At 45.9% G+C, this 20,469-nt stretch overlaps 2 non-coding genes and 1 pseudogene across 2 annotated transcripts; all 3 read left to right on the forward strand.

Moving 5' to 3' along the window:
- Nucleotides 1–15,517: 15,517 nt before the first annotated feature.
- LOC122942963 lies at nucleotides 15,518–15,711 on the forward strand. Its single transcript, XR_006390798.1, has one exon. It is a non-coding gene; the product is annotated as a U2 spliceosomal RNA (small nuclear RNA).
- A 1,076-nt stretch (nucleotides 15,712–16,787) lies between these two features.
- Nucleotides 16,788–16,930, forward strand: LOC122942894 (annotated as a pseudogene).
- Nucleotides 16,931–18,439: 1,509 nt separating this feature from the next.
- On the forward strand, nucleotides 18,440–18,629 carry LOC122942676. The gene has a single exon (XR_006390636.1). It is a non-coding gene; the product is annotated as a U2 spliceosomal RNA (small nuclear RNA).
- The last annotated feature ends 1,840 nt before the right edge of the window (nucleotides 18,630–20,469 follow it).

A 20,469-nucleotide genomic window follows, 5' to 3' on the forward strand; every position in this document is an offset into this window, starting at 1 on the left:
CGCCTGTGCTTTGACCATTAATATGATAGGTACAGTCTGAGTGAGATGTGACAAAGTGCCTATTATATTTATCTTGATTCCTATTATTATTATGGATTATTAACATGAGTGCAAATATTAAGTAGTAAGTAAGTGTTAGATGTGTGCAAAAGGTGGATGACCTCTTAGATGATACAGGAATATGTCCTGTAGAAAATTAAGATAGTATATAGATATATGAATATAGAAATGAGATGCGAAGAATACTATTAACCCTTATTACTATTAACACATACTAATATATCACTATGGGGTCTTGAGGGACCCACAAAAAGAAGTGTCAGAGGACTATATGTGAATAGAAGAATTATGATAATTCTAAAAGGATCTACCCTTTGGGCAGTGAAACACTGGCATAGAAGAGGTGCGTGCCATATTTAAAAATTCTAGACCATTCATTCAAGACCCTTGATCTTACTGGTAACGCTGATGCATATGACCATTTTATAGGACAGTATAACCCCCTATATGGTCTAAAAGCACCCTCAGAAAAAATTATTGGTTGATACCGTCCTTGTGGCACCCCAAGATTTCCGGGACTGTAGGATAATAATCCAATAGCTTGAAACGTGTCAATATGAACACTTAATAAGACACTGAGCAAAAAGTAAAAAAGAGAATGCAATAATTGAAAAACCAACATAGAATGGTACCTCTCCCTCACTCTTAAAGAAAGGCTGTGAAGGCAAAACCTTCATTGAGACCTTTGGGGCTAAGGCTATCAATAGGGATGAGCGAACCCGAACTGTATGGTTCGGGTTTGTACCGAATTTTGGGGTGTCCGTGACACGGACCCGAACCCGGACATTTTCGTAAAAGTCCGGGTTCGGTGTTCGGCGCTTTCTTGGCGCTTTTTGAAAGGCTGCCATTTTGTGTCTTGTGGTGCGCTAGCACAAGCTGCCACCAAGTGCATTTAACCCTCAATAGTGTGGTTGTTTTTTGGCTATATCCTACATCAGGGTGAAGCTGTCACACCAAGTGCATTTAACCATCAATAGTGTGGTTATTTTTTGGCCATATACTACATCAGGGGCAAGCTGAGCCTGTCACCAAGTGCATTTAACCCTCAATAGTGCGGTTGTTTTTTGGCTAAATCCTACATCAGGGTCAAGCTGTCACACCAAGTGCATTTAACCATCAATAGTCTGGTTATTTTTGGGCCATATACGACATCAGGGGCAAGCTGAGCCTGTCACCAAGTGCATTTAACCCTCAATAGTGTGGTTGGTCAAGCTGTCACACCAAGTGCATTTAACCATCAATAGTGTGGTTATTTTTTGGCCATATCCCAGTCTAATTCTGTCCGTAAACGTATACCTGTCACCCAGCGCCTAAATAATAGGCCTCAAATTTGTAGTCAGCGAAATCTGTCGTTATTGCTGTGGCGGGGCGAGTTATTTAGTGTCCGTCAAAGCACCGTTTTTTTTTCTGGCTTGAAATACAATTCCCAATTTAGCAATTCTCTAAATTAGTGGTTTCTGCTGTATCAGGCCTACTTTAATCTCATCCCTAAAAGGGAATATTAGATTCAAGGTGCTGATAGGGTCATTCTCAATAACTTCACACACACGCTACTGTGCATATCCCAGTCTAATTCTGTCTGTAAATGTATACCTGTCACCCAGAGCCTAAATAATAGGCCTCAAATTTATAGTCATCCAAATCTGTCGTTATTGCTGTAGCTGGTCAAGTTATTTAGTGTCTGTCAAAGCACAGTTTTTGTTCTGGGTTGAAATACAATTCCCAATTTAGCAATTCTCTAAATTAGTGGTTTCTGCTGTATCAGACCTCCTTTAAATTTATCCCTAAAAGGGTATATAAGATTCAAGGTGCACATAGGGTCATTCTCAATAACTTCACACACACGCTACTGTGCAATTCCAAGTCTAATTCTGTCTGTAAACGTATACCTGTCACCCAGCGCCTAAATAATAGGCCTCAAATTTATAGTCAGCTAAATCTGTGGTTACTGCTGTGCCTGTATTAGTGTAATACGGTACCTAAATAGATAGCCAGATAGTGTTAGGTGTCTTTAAAAAAAGGCCTGAATTTGAATTCAATACATTGGGCCAAATAATATTTTTGTTGTTGTGGTGAACGATAACAATGAGAAAAACATCTAGTAAAGGACGCGGACGCGGACATGGTCGTGGTGGTGTTAGTGGACCCTCTGGTGCTGGGAGAGGACGTGGCCGTTCTGCCACAGCCACACGTCCTAGTGTACCAACTACCTCAGGTCCCAGTAGCCGCCATAATTTACAGCGATATTTGGTGGGGCCCAATGCCGTTCTAAGGATGGTAAGGCCTGAGCAGGTACAGGCATTAGTCAATTGGGTGGCCGACAGTGGATCCAGCACGTTCACATTATCTTCAACCGAGTCTTCTGCAGAAAGCGCACAGATGGCGCCTGAAAACCAAGCCCATCAGTCTGTCACATCACCCCCATGCATACCAGGGAAACTGTCTGAGCCTCAAGTTATGCAGCAGTCTCTTATGCTGTTTGAAGACTCTGCTGGCAGGGTTTCCCAAGGGCATCCACCTAGCCCTTCCCCAGCGGTGGAAGACATAGAATGCACTGACGCACAACCACTTATGTTTCCTGATGATGAGGACATGGGAATACCACCTCAGCACGTCTCTGATGATGACGAAACACAGGTGCCAACTGCTGCGTCTTTCTGCAGTGTGCAGACTGAACAGGAGGTCAGGGATCAAGACTGGGTGGAAGACGATGCAGGGGACGATGAGGTCCTAGACCCCACATGGAATGAAGGTCGTGCCACCGACTTTCACAGTTCGGAGGAAGAGGCAGTGGTAAGACCGAGCCAACAGCGTAGCAAAAGAGGGAGCAGTGGGCAAAAGCAGAACACCCGCCGCCAAGAGACTCCGCCTGCTACTGACCGCCGCCATCTGGGACCAAGCACCCCAAAGGCAGCTTCAAGGAGTTCCCTGGCATGGCACTTCTTCAAACAATATGCTGACGACAAGACACGAGTGGTTTGCACGCTGTGCCATCAGAGCCTGAAGCGAGGCATTAACGTTCTGAACCTTAGCACAACCTGCATGACCAGGCACCTGCATGCAAAGCATGAACTGCAGTGGAGTAAACACCTTAAAAACAAGGAAGTCACTCAGGCTCCCCCTGCTACCTCCTCTGCTGCTGCCGCCTCGGCCTCTTCTGCGGCTGCCGCCTCGGCCTCTTCCTCCTCCTCTGGAGGAACGTTGGCACCTGCCGCCCAGCAAACAGGGGATGTACCACCACCACCTCCGTCACCAAGCATCTCAACCATGTCACACGGCAGCGTTCAGCTCTCCATCTCACAAACATTTGAGAAAAAGCGTAAATTCCCACCTAGCCAACCTCAATCCCTGGCCCTGAATGCCAGCATTTCTAAACTACTGGCCTATAAAATGCTGTCATTTAGGCTGGTGGACACAGACAGCTTCAAACAGCTCATGTCGCTTGCTGTCCCACAGTATGTTGTTCCCAGCCGGCACTACTTCTCTAAGAGAGCTGTGCCTTCCCTACACAACCAAGTATCCGATAAAATCAAGTGTGCACTGCGCAACACCATCTGTGGCAAGGTCCACCTAACCACAGATACGTGGACCAGTAAGCACGGCCAGGGACGCTATATCTCCCAAACTGCACACTGGGTAAATGTAGTGGCGGCTGGGCCCCAGGCGGAGAGCTGTTTGGCCCACGTCCTTCCGCCGCCAAGGATCACAGGGCAACATTCTTTGCCTCCTGTTGCCACCTCCTCCTACTCAGCTTCCTCCTCCTCCTCTTCTTCCACCTGCTCATCCAGTCAGCCACACACCTTCACCACCAACTTCAGCACAGCCCGGGGTAAACGTCAGCAGGCCATTCTAAAACTCATATGTTTGGGGGACAGGCCCCACACCGCACAGGAGTTGTGGCGGGGTATAGAACAACAGACCGACGAGTGGTTGCTGCCGGTGAGCCTCAAGCCCGGCCTGGTGGTGTGCGATAATGGGCGAAATCTCATTGCAGCTCTGGGACTAGCCGGTTTGACGCACATCCCTTGCTTGGCGCATGTGCTGAATTTGGTGGTGCAGAAGTTCATTCACAACTACCCCGACATGTCAGAGCTGCTGCATAAAGTGCGGGCCGTCTGTTCGTGCTTCCGGCGTTCACATCCTGCCGCTGCTCGCCTGTCTGCGCTACAGCGTAACTTCGGCCTTCCCGCTCACCGCCTCATATGCGACGTGCCCAACAGGTGGAACTCCACCTTGCACATGCTGGACAGACTGTGCGAGCAGCAGCAGGCCATAGTGGAGTTTCAGCTGCAGCACGCACGGGTCAGTCGCACTGCGGAACAGCACCACTTCACCACCAATGACTGGGCCTCCATGCGAGACCTGTGTGCCCTGTTGCGCTGTTTCGAGTACTCCACCAACATGGCCAGTGGCGATGACGCCGTTATCAGCGTTACAATACCACTTCTATGTCTCCTTGAGAAAACACTTAGGGCGATGATGGAAGAGGAGGTGGCCCAGGAGGAGGAGGAGGAGGAGGAGGAGGAGGAAGAGGGGTCATTTTTAGCACTTTCAGGCCAGTCTCTTCGAAGTGACTCAGAGGGAGTTTTTTTGCAACAGCAGAGGCCAGGTACAAATGTGGCCAGCCAGGGCCCACTACTGGAGGACGAGGATGAGGAGGAGGAGGTGGAGGAGGATGAAGCATGGTCACAGCGGGGTGGCACCCAACGCAGCTCGGGCCCATCACTGGTGCGTGGCTGGGGGGAAACGCAGGACGATGGCGATACGCCTCCCACAGAGTACAGCTTGTCCTTACCCCTGGGCAGCCTGGCACACATGAGCGACTACATGTTGCAGTGCCTGCGCAACGACAGCAGAGTTGCCCACATTTTAACGTGTGCGGACTACTGGGTTGCCACCCTGCTGGATCCACGGTACAAAAACAATGTGCCCACCTTACTTCCTGCACTGGAGCGTGATAGGAAGATGCGCGAGTACAAGCGCACGTTGGTACATGCGCTACTGAGAGCATTCCCAAATGTCACAGGGGAACAAGTGGAAGCCCAAGGCCAAGGCAGAGGAGGAGCAAGAGGTCGCCAAGGCAGCTGTGTCACGGCCAGCTCCTCTGAGGGCAGGGTTAGCATGGCAGAGATGTGGAAAAGTTTTGTCAACACGCCACAGCTAACTGCACCACCACCTGATACGCAACGTGTTAGCAGGAGGCAACATTTCACTAACATGGTGGAACAGTACGTGTGCACACCCCTCCACGTACTGACTGATGGTTCGGCCCCATTCAACTTCTGGGTCTCTAAATTGTCCACGTGGCCAGAGCTAGCCTTTTATGCCTTGGAGGTGCTGGCCTGCCCGGCGGCCAGCGTTTTGTCTGAACGTGTATTCAGCACGGCGGAGGGCGTCATTACAGACAATGTGGACAAGCTGATGTTCATAAAATGAACCAGGCATGGATCCCACGGGACCTGTCCATCCCTTGTGCAGATTAGACATTAACTACCTCCCCTTAACCATATATTATTGTACTCCAGGGCACTTCCTCATTCAATACTATTTTTATTTTCATTTTACCATTATATTGCGAGGCAACCCAAAGTTGAATGAACCTCTCCTCTGTCTGGGTGCCGGGGCCTAAATATATGACAATGGACTGTTCCAATGTTGGGTGACGTGAAGCATGATTCTCTGCTATGACATGCAGACTGATTCTCTGCTGACATGAAGCCAGATTCTCTGTTACGGGACCTCTCTCCACTGCCTGGGTGCCAGGGCCTAAATTTATGACAATGGACTGTTACAGTGGTGGGTGACGTGAAGCCTGATTCTCTGCTATGACATGAAGACTGATTCTCTGGTGACATGAAGCCAGATTCTCTGTTATGGGACCTCTCTCCTCTGCCTGGGTGCCGGGGCCTAAATATCTGAGAATGGACTGTTCCAGTGGTGGGTGACGTGAAGCCTGATTCTCTGCTATGGGACCTCTCTCCAATTGATATTGGTTAATTTTTATTTATTTTATTTCTATTTTTATTCATTTCCCTATCCACATTTGTTTGCAGGGGATTTACCTACATGTTGCTGCCTTTTGCAGCCCTCTAGCCCTTTTCTGGGCTGTTTTACAGCCTTTTTAGTGCCGAAAAGTTCGGGTCACCATTGACTTCAATGGGGTTCGGATCAAAGTCACACTGCACGTGTCACAAGAGGCCTGTCAGGTCAGAGGTCAAGTAAGGTCAGGTCACTGGATGACATTACAAGGGCTCTGACGGAACACCCAACAATCGGGCCGTGACATCACAATAAACAATGCATAGATACCTTTTTTTTTTTCTTCTCTCTCTCACTACTCTCCATTGTCTTCTTATCGGTCATTCTGCTAGGCGCGCTTTGGCACCAGGAATTTCGTGCGAAGAAAAGGCGTGACCAAAAGTGGTGGGTGGAGCTATGCAGATACGAAAAACACGAAGTGGAGCATGCTGTTGATTTCAGAGCGTAGGGCGCACGTTTTCCCTGGTTTGTGAGAGAAAGAAGCCTCCCAGACTGTCTCTGCAGCTGGGGCCTGTAGCCTATCGCCTTCACAAGTGTTCTGCATTGAGGACCATCGGCCTGTAGGGCGAACCCTTTTCTGGTTATCGCTTCTCGGCCTTTTGGCTAAGATCAAGTGTAGTACTGTGAGGTGCTGCACTTGTTTCTGCGTCAGAAGGTAGGACCCGGGTACCCTCTCTCTCGGCCTGGGGGGATTGTCCTAGGTTTATAGCCTGGACTTCACCCCCCTGCTGCTATTGGGAGAGAGGCTTAGTCCCGGGGACGTCGAGTTGCGATCCCCCGAACCTCTGTAAGTCCCAGGACTTGCAGGGGAGCACTTGTATTTTTTGTCCTTAGAGACAAGCGCCAAGGTTACATCTATGGCAGACGACCCGGGAGGAGGAGGAGTCGGGGTCGATAAAGGAGGAGGAGGAGTTGGAGGAGAGACCGGAGGAGGAGGAGCCGGAGGAGACGGATTTATCGTGATGGAGAGAAAGAAGAAAGGCGGAAAAAGTGGAAAAGACCCAAGGAGAAGTTCCAAGGATGAAGGAACCCCAAGAAAAGATGATGCCAAATATGACGAGACCCGTGGAGGAACAGAAAAATTGCGAGAGAATGTGACGAGACAAGAAGAGGAAGATGATGATGAGCACCAGATCCCGGATTATGCCAAGATTAAAGATACCGTGAGACTATATGTGACAGAGAGGAAAAAAGTTATTTATAAGCTTGATTATTTAGTAGATAAAGTCCTGTATGGCGTGTTTGGAGTGCAAAGGCACGAAATTTTGGCCATACAGGACTATCCAAAAAGACGGGTCTATAATGTCACTTTTACTCAAAACTGTATTTTTAAAAGCTTTTTAGCCAAGATCAGTGGCGTCGCCAGGGGGGTGCCAGAGGGGGCCACGGCCCCCCCTACATCAAGCTGTGCCCCCCCATGTACCCCCCCAACTAAAATGTCCCCCATACATTTTGGTAATAGTTAGTCTATGCTGCGCTGCTGTGCACTGTGTAGGCACTAGGCAGCCCTACCGGACATCTTCTTCACATCTGATGATCTGAGTCTCGGTTGGTGCAGTTGCGGTCTCACTCTCTAGTCTCCACCCACCACCGCCGCGCCGCGTCCCCGGCTCCACCCCCGGCTCCAGGACCTGATCAGTCGAGTCAGAATCAGTGGCAGTGAGATGAGCTGATTCTGATTCATTCATCTACTGGCAGCAGCTGCTTAAAGTCATATATTTTTTTTTCCCAACTTAAATTCCTTATAATGCGATATATTAATATATAGTGCTCTTACTCATTTTGGTTGGGTCGTTTCTTCAAAAAACGGACTTTTATAATATGTAAATGAGCTCTCTACCAGCAAGTAGGGCAGCCGCATCCTCCTTTCATAAAGACGCCCCCTTCGCATGTTGGTTGACAGGGCCAGCGAACGTGCTCGTCTTCTGGCTGGCCCTGTCTGCGTTCAAAATCTGGTGCCTGCGCCGTACCGGTCTTCAGTCGGTGCAGGCGCACTGAGAGGAGGACGCTCGCCCAGCCGCTCCATCCTCAATGCGCCTGCGCCGATGACGTTACATCTACACCCGGCGCAGGCGCACTGAGGAAGGAGCGGCTGGGCGAGCGTCCTCCTCTCAGTGCGCCGACTGAAGACTGGTACAGCGCAGGCGCCAGATTTTGAACGCAGACAGGGCCAGCCAGAAGACGAGCGCGTTCGCTGGTCCTGTCAATCAACATGAGGAGGGGGCGTCTTTATGAAAGGAGGATGAGGCCGCCCTACCTGCTGGTAGAGAGCTCATTTACATATTATAAAAGTCCGTTTTTTGAAGAAACTACCCAACCAAAATGAGTAAGAGCATTATATATTAATATATCGCATTATAAGGAATTTAAGTTGGCAAAAAAATATATATGACTTTAGTGGGGTGACAGAAGCCCTTTAAGCCAGCCAGACCCAGACTAGAGAACAGACAGTGTGTGGCGTGGCCCTACCCTACCGATACCGAACAGACTGGACTGAGCCTGACCTAGTGGAGACGGTGTGTAGCAGGTTAACTTAATAATAATAAGGTACAACTTACAAGTAGTGACTGAGTGGACTGACCTAGGCCTCTTTCACACTTGCGTTGTCCGGATCCGGCGTGTACTCCACTTGCCGGAATTACACGCCGGATTCGGAAAAACGCAAGTGTACTGAAAGCATTTGAAGACGGATCCGTCTTCAAAATGCGTTCAATGTTACTATGGCAGCCAGGACGCTATTAAAGTCCTGGTTGCCATAGTAGGAGCGGGGAGCGGTATACTTACAGTCCGTGCAGCTCCCGGGGCGCTCCAGAATGACGTCAGAGCGCCTCATGGGCATGGATGACGTGCCATGCGATCACGTCATCCATGAGCCTGGACGCTCTGACGTCACTCTGAAGCGCCCCGGGAGCCGCAGGGACGGTAAGTATACTGCTCCCCCGCTCGCCACTACACTTTACCATGGCTGCCAGGACTTTAGCGTCCCGGCAGCCATGGTAACCATTCAGAAAAAGCTAAACGTCGGATCCGGCAATGCGCCGAAACGACGTTTAGCTTAAGGCCGGATCCGGATCAATGCCTTTCAATGGGCATTAATTCCGGATCCGGCCTTGCGGCAAGTCTTCAGGATTTTTGGCCGGAGCAAAAAGCGCAGCATGCTGCGGTATTTTCTCCGGCCAAAAAACGTTCCGGTCCTGAACTGAAGACATCCTGATGCATCCTGAACGGATTTCTCTCCATTCAGAATGCATTAGGATAAAACTGATCAGGATTCTTCCGGCATAGAGCCCCGACGACGGAACTCTATGCCGGAAGAAAAGAACGCAAGTGTGAAAGAGCCCTAAGTCTCTTTCTATTCTAACTAGAGAGATTAGATCTGACTCTGACTGAGTCTGAGAGGAGAGCTGGCTGGCGGCTGCCCCAGAATCTTCCTGATTTAAAAGTTAAAGGGGTTCTGCACTTTCATTTAATTGATGATCTATACTCTGGATAGATCATCAGCTTCTGATCGGCGGGGGTCAGACACCCGGGACCCCCGCCGATCAGCTGCTTAAGAAGGCACCGGCGCTCCAGTAGCGCAGCGGCCTTCTCACTGTTTACCGCCAGCCCACTGACGTCACGACTAGTATCAACTAGCGTGGACGCAGCTAAGCTCCATTCAAGTGACAGAGCTTAGCCGCGCTCAGGATAGTTGATACTAGTCGTGATGTCAGTCAGTGGGCCGGCGGTAAACAGTGAGAAGGCCGCGGTGCGAGCGCCGCTGCCTTCTCAAACAGCTGATCGGCGGGGGTACCGGGTGTCTGACCGCTGCCGATCAGAAGCTGAAGATCTATCCAGAGTATAGATCATCTCAGTTAAATGAAAGTGCAGAACACCTTTAAAGTTACTGTCAGTGCAGCCTGGATGATTACAGTGTTTACTTTACCGTTTAGAGAAATCATGTTCAAATGTGAGCGGTAGGAGGGTGATCTGTGGATGTCATGAGTCATTACACTGTTATGGGGGGCAGGGATCTGTGGATGATACTCTTATAGTGTTATAGGGAGGGGGATCGGGGGTCTGTGGATGTCATGAGTCATTACACTGTTATAGGGGGGGGGAGGGATCTGTGGATGATACTCTTATAGTGTTATAGGGAGGGGAATGGGGGGTCTTTGGATGTCATGACACTGTTACGGGGGAAGGGGGAATCTGTAGATGACACTGTTATAGGGGGGGGATCTGTAAATGACACAGTTATGGGGGGGGATCTGTGCCACTCTGTGGATGACACTGTTAGGCTCCCTTCAGACGTCCATAACAGCGGCAATGTGCGGGTCCGCATTTTTTTTCGGGAACGGAATTGCGGACCCTGAAGTGCGGGACAGCCTTTCCGTATCTGGCAGCACGTCTGCCCTATAGAAATGAATGGGTCCGCAATTCCGTTACGCAAATTTCGGATGTGTGAATGGGGCCTTATAGGGAGAGGGATCCCGATATGACACTGATATGGGGTGGATCTGTGGATGACACATAGCATGAGATGCTATAAACGGTATGTGTCATCCACAGCTCCCCCTCCATAAGTGTCATCCACAGATCCCCAGGCAGCTAGGACATGTTGAAATCTGAGTGATTGGGGTTTTTCTTCCCTGTTGCGGTTTTAGGTATTGGGTAAAGTATCGCAGCATTTCTAAGCATACTTGTGTAAATGTATCGTTGTTATAGCTGCCCCCCTACTTTTGTCCTGGCCCCCAGTGTGCCCCCCCCAAAATTTGAAAGCTAGAGACGCCACTGGCCAAGATTCCACAAAGTTTAAATGATGCGAGGGTACAGGGCCTTAAGATCTATGAGCATGAAATTGATGAATCTCTTACAGTTGTTATAAAAATGTATTCTCCATTTGCCAGTCTTAATGTCATTGCTGCATTTTTAAACACCTATTTTAAAAAAATCATTTCAGTAAGGAAGATTTTTAATACTGCCGGGATCTGGACTTCAAAGTGGTGTTTTAAAGTCATCTGTAACCGTGATTCCAAGCATCCTGGAGGCTTCATTCTACCCCCTGCACGTTTTAAATTGGGAGACTTGGTAGGTGATATGTTTTTTTCAAATATGCCACCATTCTGCAGGTATTGTAAACAGTACGGACATTACGCAGAGAGATGCATGAGCACATGTAAAAACTGCGGCAGCACTCAACATGACACCAAAGAGTGCGTCGCAGGTAAAAAATGTTACGCTTGCACAAAAATGGGGCATCTCTCTCGTGATTGTCCTTTTAAAAATATGTCCGAGGCACAGCCTAAGCAGCAGAGGCAGCAAAAAGAACAGGCGGAACAGATGGAACCAGAAGGGAGAGAACAAGCCAAACCGCAGCCCCAAGGAGAGGAGCTAGAGCGAATGGACACCACGAGCGGACCCCCCCACTCAGGGGAGCCGAGGGAAAAGCGGAATAAGAGGAAGTCCAGTGATCAGCCGACGAGTAAGCCCCCTCCAGAGATGGAGGCTGGGGGCGGATCGAATTAAGCTGATCTGCCTGGCCCGCACTCGGCCGCTGGGCACACCCCAGAGGATCCAGGTGGAGCCGCGGCATCCAAAAAGAGGAGGGACTTTTCATCGGTGGTGAAAGGCCAAAGGGAGATGCCAACTGGGGGACCAGTGGCGGATCCTGGAGTTAGCCAACCAGGTCCCTCCTTTCACCTAAGTGGTGACACTGAGGGCACAGTACACACTGTGCCCGAGACTATATTCAGTGAAACCTCTGCACCGGAAAGGGGGAGGGAGGACGCTGTGGCTCTGAGACATGAGGAAGCGTCCGTGAGCCCCGTGTGGCAGCTGTCTCTGGAAGGTGTGTTGATGGGACAGGGGGGTCTGCTGAGCGATGGTAGCTCCTCTCCTGCAGAATCCTTGCGTACAGTAACATCTGGGGCACTAGGTGGCGAAGAAAGCGGAGGAGAATTCTCTGGCCCTGCTGATGCTGTCTGAAGCTGTGCTGAGGTAAGACAATAAACTCATTTTTTAATCTTTTATTATGGCTATTTTAAAAGGCATTTCCCTGAACACCAGAAGCATGCATTCCAGAGCCAGAAGAATTGCACTTTTTAATTATCTATTTTATCTGCTTCGGTGTTCTTCTTACAGGAGTGCTGCATCCCCCCACAGTCAGAATTATTAAAAATATAAAAATGACTGGAAACTCGGACCATCTGTTTGGTCTGGGTCAAATAAAAATAAATCCGGGGGTGTAGCTATTTTATTTAAGGGAAATGTTTTAATAGACCATATTAATGAGATTTTACCGGGGAGGATTTTATTAGTTAAAGCTTTTATTGATGGTTTTAGATGGCAGTTTTTAAATTTTTATGGTTTTACTGATAAAAAGGAAAGAGCAGAAATGCTAGAAATGTTATCCCTTTTTATTAATGATTCCGAGCCATTGATTTTAGCAGGAGATTTTAATTGTATTTTAAGAGGTGAACGCCGGCTCTCTAGCGCAGTGAGCAGGAACTATGACAGATCCTCCTCTCTGCTTAAAAATATTGTCATAGATTTCAAGCTCACTGACGTTTTTAAAAAATGTAATAGTCTTTTATCTGAAGAGGCCGGCGTTACCTGGGGTAACGCAACTTGCAAATCCAGAATTGATTTTATCTTCTGCTCTTATCAAGTACTGCCTCTTAATTGTAAGCTTTTAACTAATATTTTTTCAGATCACAAATTATTATTTTTTAAGGTGCAGCTTGGTGGCAATCACAAAAAGGAAAAAAACATGGAAACTGAATGTCTCTCTTTTAAAAGACCCCAAAATTTTATCTGATTTTATTGTGTTTTACAAGTACTGCAGGCGGGTAAGGAACCCCAGAAGACCTATTACCGAATGGTGGGAAGGTATGAAAAATAAAATTTAAGACCTTTTTTATTAATAAGGGGAAGCTTAAGGCCCAAGAAAAAAAGAAATTTTATGATGACCTAAATACCCGCCTGCAGACACAATACAAGCTCCGCGATCTGGGTATTGATGTTAAAAAAGAAATTTCCGACATAAAAAAAGAAATTTCTCAGTGCCTGGAGCAGAAGAGCAAAGAAATTATGTTTTGTTGTAAAGTAAAACATATGGAAGAGAACGAGACCTGCTCCAGGTACTTTTTAAAAAAAATACAAGATAAACGTGCCCAGATTGAGGAGCTTGGGGGGGGGCGAAAAATATTAATGGTATCCTAAAGAAAGTTCATGAGTTTTATTCTGAATTATTTAATGAAAAGATAACAGACAAACATTTTATGAAAGACTCGCTGAAGGGGATTGAGAATGTTTTAGATCCTGACTCTCAAAGATTTTTATTACAGGAAATAACTGAACCAGAAGTTTTAGAAACATATAAAAGTTTTAAGAAGGAGAAGGTGCCTGGCCCTGACGGTATACCCATTGAGTTTTATATTACCTTTTATGGCATTTTAAAAGATGATTTGTTTTCTCTTTTAAAATAAGTTTTTAGGTCCAAGGCTCTCCCGGGATCCTGGAAAAAAGGTGAGGTCTCCCTTTTATACAAAAAGGGCGACAAGACCGATATTAAAAACTGGAGACCTATCACCTTGCTTTGCTGTGATTATAAAATTAGGGCAAAGCTATGTGCAAATAGACTAAAGAAAATCATACACAAAATAATCCATCAAAACCACGTCTGCGGGGTGCCCGGGAGAAGCATCTGGGACAATATTAACCTTTTAAAAGACGTTATTAATCATACGAATGAAAGGAACGGGAAGGTTGCCATTTTATCTTTAGACTTCGAAAAGGCTTTTGACCGCGTATCGTATTTTTACCTTTTTAAAGTTTTAAAGAAAATGGGTATACCAGAAGGGTTTGTACAATCTTTGAGAGCATTTTATAACCAATGTACAAGTAAGATCTTAGTCAATGGTTTTAAGACTCAGGATGTTATTTTAAAATCTGGTGTGAAGCAGGGGTGTCCCTTGTCCCCACTACTTTTTATTTGAGCCTTGGAGCCTCTTTTAATTATGTTACGAAAAGACAAACAGATACGCGGAGTCCCCCTGCCAGGCGGGGGGGCGGGGGGGGACTAGAGGCTAAAGTAGTGGGGTACATGGATGATGTCGCCGTAATTTGCAGGGACACCCTTGCAATCCAAAAAGCAACCAAACAAGTGGAGTACTTTTGTTGCACCTCCGGTTTTAAAATAAATTTGAACAAAAGTAATATTTTAAATGTCGGAGAGATGGTTTTAAATGACATTAACATTCCTGAGTCTGAGTCTACAAAGATTTTAGGAGTCATCTTCAGCGAGTCCAATGACGGCCTCAGGAATTGGGACACGGTTACAGAGAAGGTAAATAAGAAATTATGTATGTGGAATCTAAGGAAGCTGACGATGGAGGGGAAGGTTTTAATTATCAAAATGATAGTTTTACCCATTTTATTATATCTTAGTATGGTGTTCCCTCCATCGGACCGTATTTTTAAAAAAATTAACAAAGCCTGTTTTAATTTCTTCTGGGGTTCCAAGATGGACAAGCTGCGAAGAGATATGGTAATGCTTCCTAAAAATAAAGGTGGAAAGGATTTTACTGATATTAAAACGTTTATTTTAATTAAGTATTTTAGTTACTGTTTTAATGCCCTTTTTAAAGATAATTATTAGTCGTTTTTTATTCGTTATGATACTGGGTATTTTATGAAGAAGTTTGGGTGGTTTAAAACGATTTTAAATTCTCCCTACTCTTTTAATTTACCAGTTTCTTATAAGATTTTAGAAAAAATAACGAATACTTTTAATCTTGGCCAAAAGAGGGTGGAGATTTTTAAAAACAGTAGAGAGATAAAATGCAAGCAGACCTGGAAAAATATTAATGAAAACTATCTTTTTAATGACCTGGCCTGGAGCTGCGTACATGAGTGTCTTCCATGCCGGGCATTCCAGCACCGAAGAGGATTGACAAGCACCGCGGAGTGTCCTAGGGGAGCATGCAGAGAGGAGGAGGACGTTTACCATTTATTTTGGTATTGTTATTTTGCGCAGAAAATTTGGAAAAAAATGTTCCCCTTGATGAAGAAGATCACAGGACTGAAAGCATTATCTATGGACGGTGTATTTTATGGGTGTCTGGAGTGCCCTTCAAGAATAAAAAGGACTATGGCATGGAAGATCACAAATTGCGTCAAAGTAGCTCTATGGTCGGCCTGGAACATTTTATGTTTTAAAAATGATGTTATAACTGAGGAAAATGTTTTAAAGATGGTTTTAGATGAAATGTACAATTATTATTTATTCAACAAAAAAAAACAACTTTTTGCCACAAGTGGTTTTTAAGGGAATGGGGTCAGTCATATGATTTTATAAAACCTTGCTTTTTAATAAGTCTCATGTAAAAATGGTTTTATAATATTTATGTGATGTAATATTGTTATGGTTTTAATAAACGATTTTTACCCCTCGACGGGTAAATATCAACTTAAAAATATGTTCTTATCAGTTTAATATCTGATACGTCCCCTATCTGGGGACCATATATTAAATGGATTTTTCGAACAGGGAGATGGAAAAAGAGCTTGCTCTGTCCACTCCACGCATTGACCTGGTATTGCAGTACCTCCAGGACCGGTGCACCCTTTCTATTCCAGTATGAAAAAACAGAATGAAATTGTGTGATGGATGTCAATGATCCTTCCAGCAAGCAAGTGGAAAGTTGCTGTGCCCTGCCTCAGCAGTCCTGCACTTCAGCTTCTCCTTCCTCTGTTAGGGTTTTGCTGTGCTGCTTTCTACATCCCTGGTGCTGCTGCATCTAGCCTGTCAATCTCTTAATTGCATCACCTGTGTGAGGGTTTGTTCCAGCACCAAGCAACCCAGCCAGCCAGTCACCTCTCCTCACAGTCCAAATCCAATTAAGATTGATGGCTTAATTGTTAGGTTAATTGGCTTATCACCTTAATGAAGTGTTTGGATATCACCTGAATGCAGTTTTTGGACCTTCCTCCACTCTGTGCACCTCTGTTTTGATTTGGGCCTGTTGTGCACACCTGGGCAGTCTGCTGAGTTGCTCCTTTGAATTGACCCTTTTGTAGCAAGTTGGCTAGATGTAACCAATTTTGTTTTCCTATTGCTTTATTAAATAAGTAAAGTTTGTTTTGCCTGTGTCTCCCTCTTGTGGATCTATTAAACTGGATGACTTGTAGGCAAAAATGTAGTCCAGCACTTCCTATGTATCAGCAACCGCTGGACCTACCATGTCTGGCCAATGGACGGAACACTGCACGTGTCACAAGAGGCCTGTCAGGTCAGAGGTCAAGTAAGGTCAGGTCAGTGGATGACATCACAAGGGCCCTGACGGAACACTCAACAATGGGGCAGTGACATCACAATCAACACTGCATACAGCCTTTTTTTTTTTTTTTCTCTTCACACTACTCTCCATTCACTCCTTATCCGTGTTTCTGCTTGGCATTCTTTGGCACCAGGAATTGCGTACGACGAAAAGGCGTGACCAGAAGTTGTGGGCGGAGCTATGCAGATCCGAAAAACACGAAGTAGAGCATGCTGGTGATTCCAGCGCGTAGGATGCACGTTTTCCCTGGTTTGTGAGAGAAAGAAGCCTCCCGGACTGTGTTTGGGGCTGAGGCCTATAGACTGTTGCCTTGAGAAGTGCTCTGCGTTTGTGAACAGCGGCCCCGTTGTCGAGGCCGATCGGGTTTTCGCTTCTCGGCCTTTTGGCTAAGATCAAGTGTAGTATCGAGAGGTGCTGCCTTGGTCTTGGCCTAAGGTGCTTGGGGTACCCGGCTGCTCGGCCTGGGGGGATCGTCCAGGTTCATAGCCTGGACTTCACCCCCCTGCTGCTATTGGGCAGTTGGCCTAGTCCCCAGGCAACGGGAAGCGATCACCTGGCCGCTTTTTGGAGTGGTGGAGGTTCTTCTCTTTGCAAATATGGAGGAGATCATGGAGACTTCCTTTCAAGAGCAGAAGTTCTCGGATGAAATTCCAGGATATGCTCGAGTTCGCAATGCAGTCCGCGTTTGTGTGGAGGAGTCTGAGCGAGAAAAGAAAAATCTCGTCTTTATTGTAAAGGTCCTGCTGGATAAAATTATGGGATTTACAAAAGAATACGTTTTGGCACTTATGGACTATCCAAGGAGAGGAGTTTATGACATAGTGCTTCAAAGTGATGAGCTGTGCAAACAGTTTCTGTGGAAGTGGGAAGAGGTGAAAACGGAAGCAAGGCTGGTTGGAGTGAGTATTATCTCTCATTTCCCAAGTAATGTCAAAATTTTGATAATAAAGATGTATTCGCCATATGTGGAGGAATTGAAGATTATTTCCTATTTAAAAGAAATTTGTGATCAAGTGGTCCCTTTGGGAAAAATTTATAATAATTTTGGATTTTGAACATCTAAATGGAAGTTCAAAGTATTTCTAAAGGAGGATGGAAGAGGAGGTTTTATTTTGCCTGATGCTAGGTTTAAAGTTGGAAGAGCGACTGGGGATATATTTTATAATGGCATGCCAGTTTTTTGTACTAGATGCAAGTTATATGGGCACAGAAAAGAAATTGTGACAAAGTTTTGTGTACCCTATGTGGAAGAGGTGGTCACGAGACAAAGGATTGTGAAAATCCTAGACTTTGTTTTTTCTGCAAGGAAAGTGATCATTTGTACCGTGATTGTCCCAAGAGAAAAGGAAATTCAAAAGAGAGTGAGGGAAAAGAGGAAAAAAAGAAAACAGATGAGACGCAAATAAGAATAGATGAGGCAAAAGGAAAGGAGGAAAAAGGAAAAGAAAAGAAAAAAGAAGTAAAAGAACAAACTCAAAAGCAGAAGTTGATCAAAGATTTAGGGATAGTAGTATCGGCTTCAGAAGATGAAGGAACGGTAAAAAGAAAAAAAGAAGAGTTATCAAGAAGAGTGGAATTGTCAGCAGACTATAAGAAAATTAATTTAGATAAGATTTATCCAGATCCAAGGGTGAGGAATTTGGCAAGGAATTGTATTTCCTGCGCCTATGAAAGAGATCCAGAAGAGTTTTTGAAAACCTATAAAGTGGAGAGTCTGTTGAAAAATATACTCGACAACAGAATAGATATGACAATGGAAGATTTGCTTACGTTACAAGATGCTTTATTAATAGCTGCATGGAAAGTAGGAAAGAGATACAATGAACAAGGAAAATGAAGAGATTGAGAATTCAAGAATATGTGTTTGTTATGTTTTTTTTTATGTTTGTCTCGTTTTTTATGTTTGTTTGTTAGAATATATATTTTTTTTTAAAAAAAGAGATAAATAAGAAATAAAAATTAAAAAAGACCGTTGATACGGATGATGAAGCGTCTAACATATGGTGGTGTAATACAATATGTGGCGTCTTCTGACGCTATCAAAAAAAAAAAAAATCTGTTCTTATCAGTTTAATATCTGATACGTCCCCTATCTGGAGACCATATATTAAATGGATTTTTCGAACAGGGAGATGGAAAAAGAGCTTGCTCTGTCCACTCCACGCATTGACCTGGTATTGCAGTACCTCCAGGACCGGTGCACCCTTTCTATTCCAGTATAAAATAAAACAGAATGAAATTGAGTGATGGATTTCAAGGATCCTTCCAGCAAGCAAGTGGAAAGTTGCTGTGCCCTGCCTCAGCAGTCCTGCACTTCAGATTCTCCTTCCTCTGTGAGGGTTTTGCTGTGCTGCTTTCTGCATCCCTGGTGCCGCTGCATCTAGCCTGTCAATCTCTTAATTGCATCACCTGTGTGTGGGTTTGTTCCAGCACCAAGCAACCCAGCCAGCCAGTCACCTCTCCTCACAGTCCAAATCCAATTAAGATTAATGGCTTAATTGTTGTGTTAATTGGCTTATCACCTGAATGAAGTGTTAGGATATCTATCACCTGAATGCAGTTTTTGGATCCTCCACTCCGTCCGTGCACCTCTGTTTTGATTTGGGCCTGTTGTGCACACCTGGCAGTCTGTTGAGTTGTTCCTTAGAATTGACCCTTTTGTAGCAAGTTTGCTTGATGTAACCAATTTAGTTTTCCTATTTCTTTATTAAATAAGTAAAGTTTGTTTGCCTGTGTCTCCCTCTTGTGGATCTATTAAACTGGATGACTTGTAGGCTAAAATGTAGTCCAGCACTTCCTATGTATCAGCAACAGCTGGACCTACCTTGTCTGGCCAATGGACGGAACACTGCACGTGTCACAAGAGGCCTGTCAGGTCAGAGGTCGACATCACAAGGGCCCTGACGGAACACTCAACAATGGGGCAGTGACATCACAATCAACAATGCATACAGCCTTTTTTTTTTCTCTTCACACTACTCTCCATTCACTCCTTATCCGTGTTTCTGCTTGGCGTTCTTTGGCACTAGGAATTGCGTGCGACGAAAAGGCGTGACCATAAGTTGTGGGCGGAGCTATGCAGATCCGAAAAACACGAAGTAGAGCATGCTGGTGATTCCAGCGCGTAGGACGCACGTTTTTCCTGGTTTGTGAGAGAAAAAAGCCTCCCGGACTGTGTTTGGGGCTGAGGCCTGTAGACTGTTGCCTTGAGAAGTGCTCTGCGTTTGCGAACAGCGGCCCCGTTGTCGAGGCCGAGCGGGTTATCGCTTCTCGGTCTTTTGGCAAGATCGTGTGTCTTGTCAGGGGTGGTTTGCGAGGGTACCCGACTCCTCGGCCTGGGAGGGGGGCACTGGTTCATAGCCAGTGTCTTACCTCCCTGCTGCTATAGGGGAAGCGGATTAGTCCCGAGTTTACCTGTGATAGCGATCATGAGGATCAAGTACGCCGAGACCGGGGAACCCCGGGTCAAGTATGGCTTTGCCATTGCTATTGACGAGGACAAGAGGAGCATCTTCATGACGCAGTACCTGGTGCATGAAGTTCTGTTTAAGACTTTGGCTTTACGGAGAGAGGACATTTTATGCCTTCAAGATCCTAGAGGAGGTAAGCAAGTTTTGGTCCTGAATTCTTCCGCTGCCTGCCATAATTTCTACTTGCTTCTAAAAGCTAATGAGAAAAATCCAACCTTGGATGGATTAACCTTCATTGTTTTATATAATGAGGATGATGTGCACCTAGTTGTGCTAATGTACAACCCTCATGTAAGAAGGGAATACATTGAAATTTTCTTGCGTAAATACTGCTCGTACGTAAAATTCTCTCACCAAATTAAAAACTCAGAAGGTTTGTGGATAGGCAAATACAAATTTTATGTGCGTTTTGCCGAGGATGTGGATGGGCCGGGTGGTATGCGCTACCCTCCCCAAAGGTTTGCCATCGGGAGAGATGCAGGTCTCCTCTTTTTTACGGGTGCCCCGAAGTATTGTCGGCGATGCAGACAGTATGGCCATACCCAGGAGGGATGTACTGATACCTCCCTTCTGTGTAA

Source organism: Bufo gargarizans, chromosome 6 (assembly GCF_014858855.1).
Source record: "Bufo gargarizans isolate SCDJY-AF-19 chromosome 6, ASM1485885v1, whole genome shotgun sequence".
NCBI lineage: Eukaryota > Metazoa > Chordata > Amphibia > Anura > Bufonidae > Bufo > Bufo gargarizans.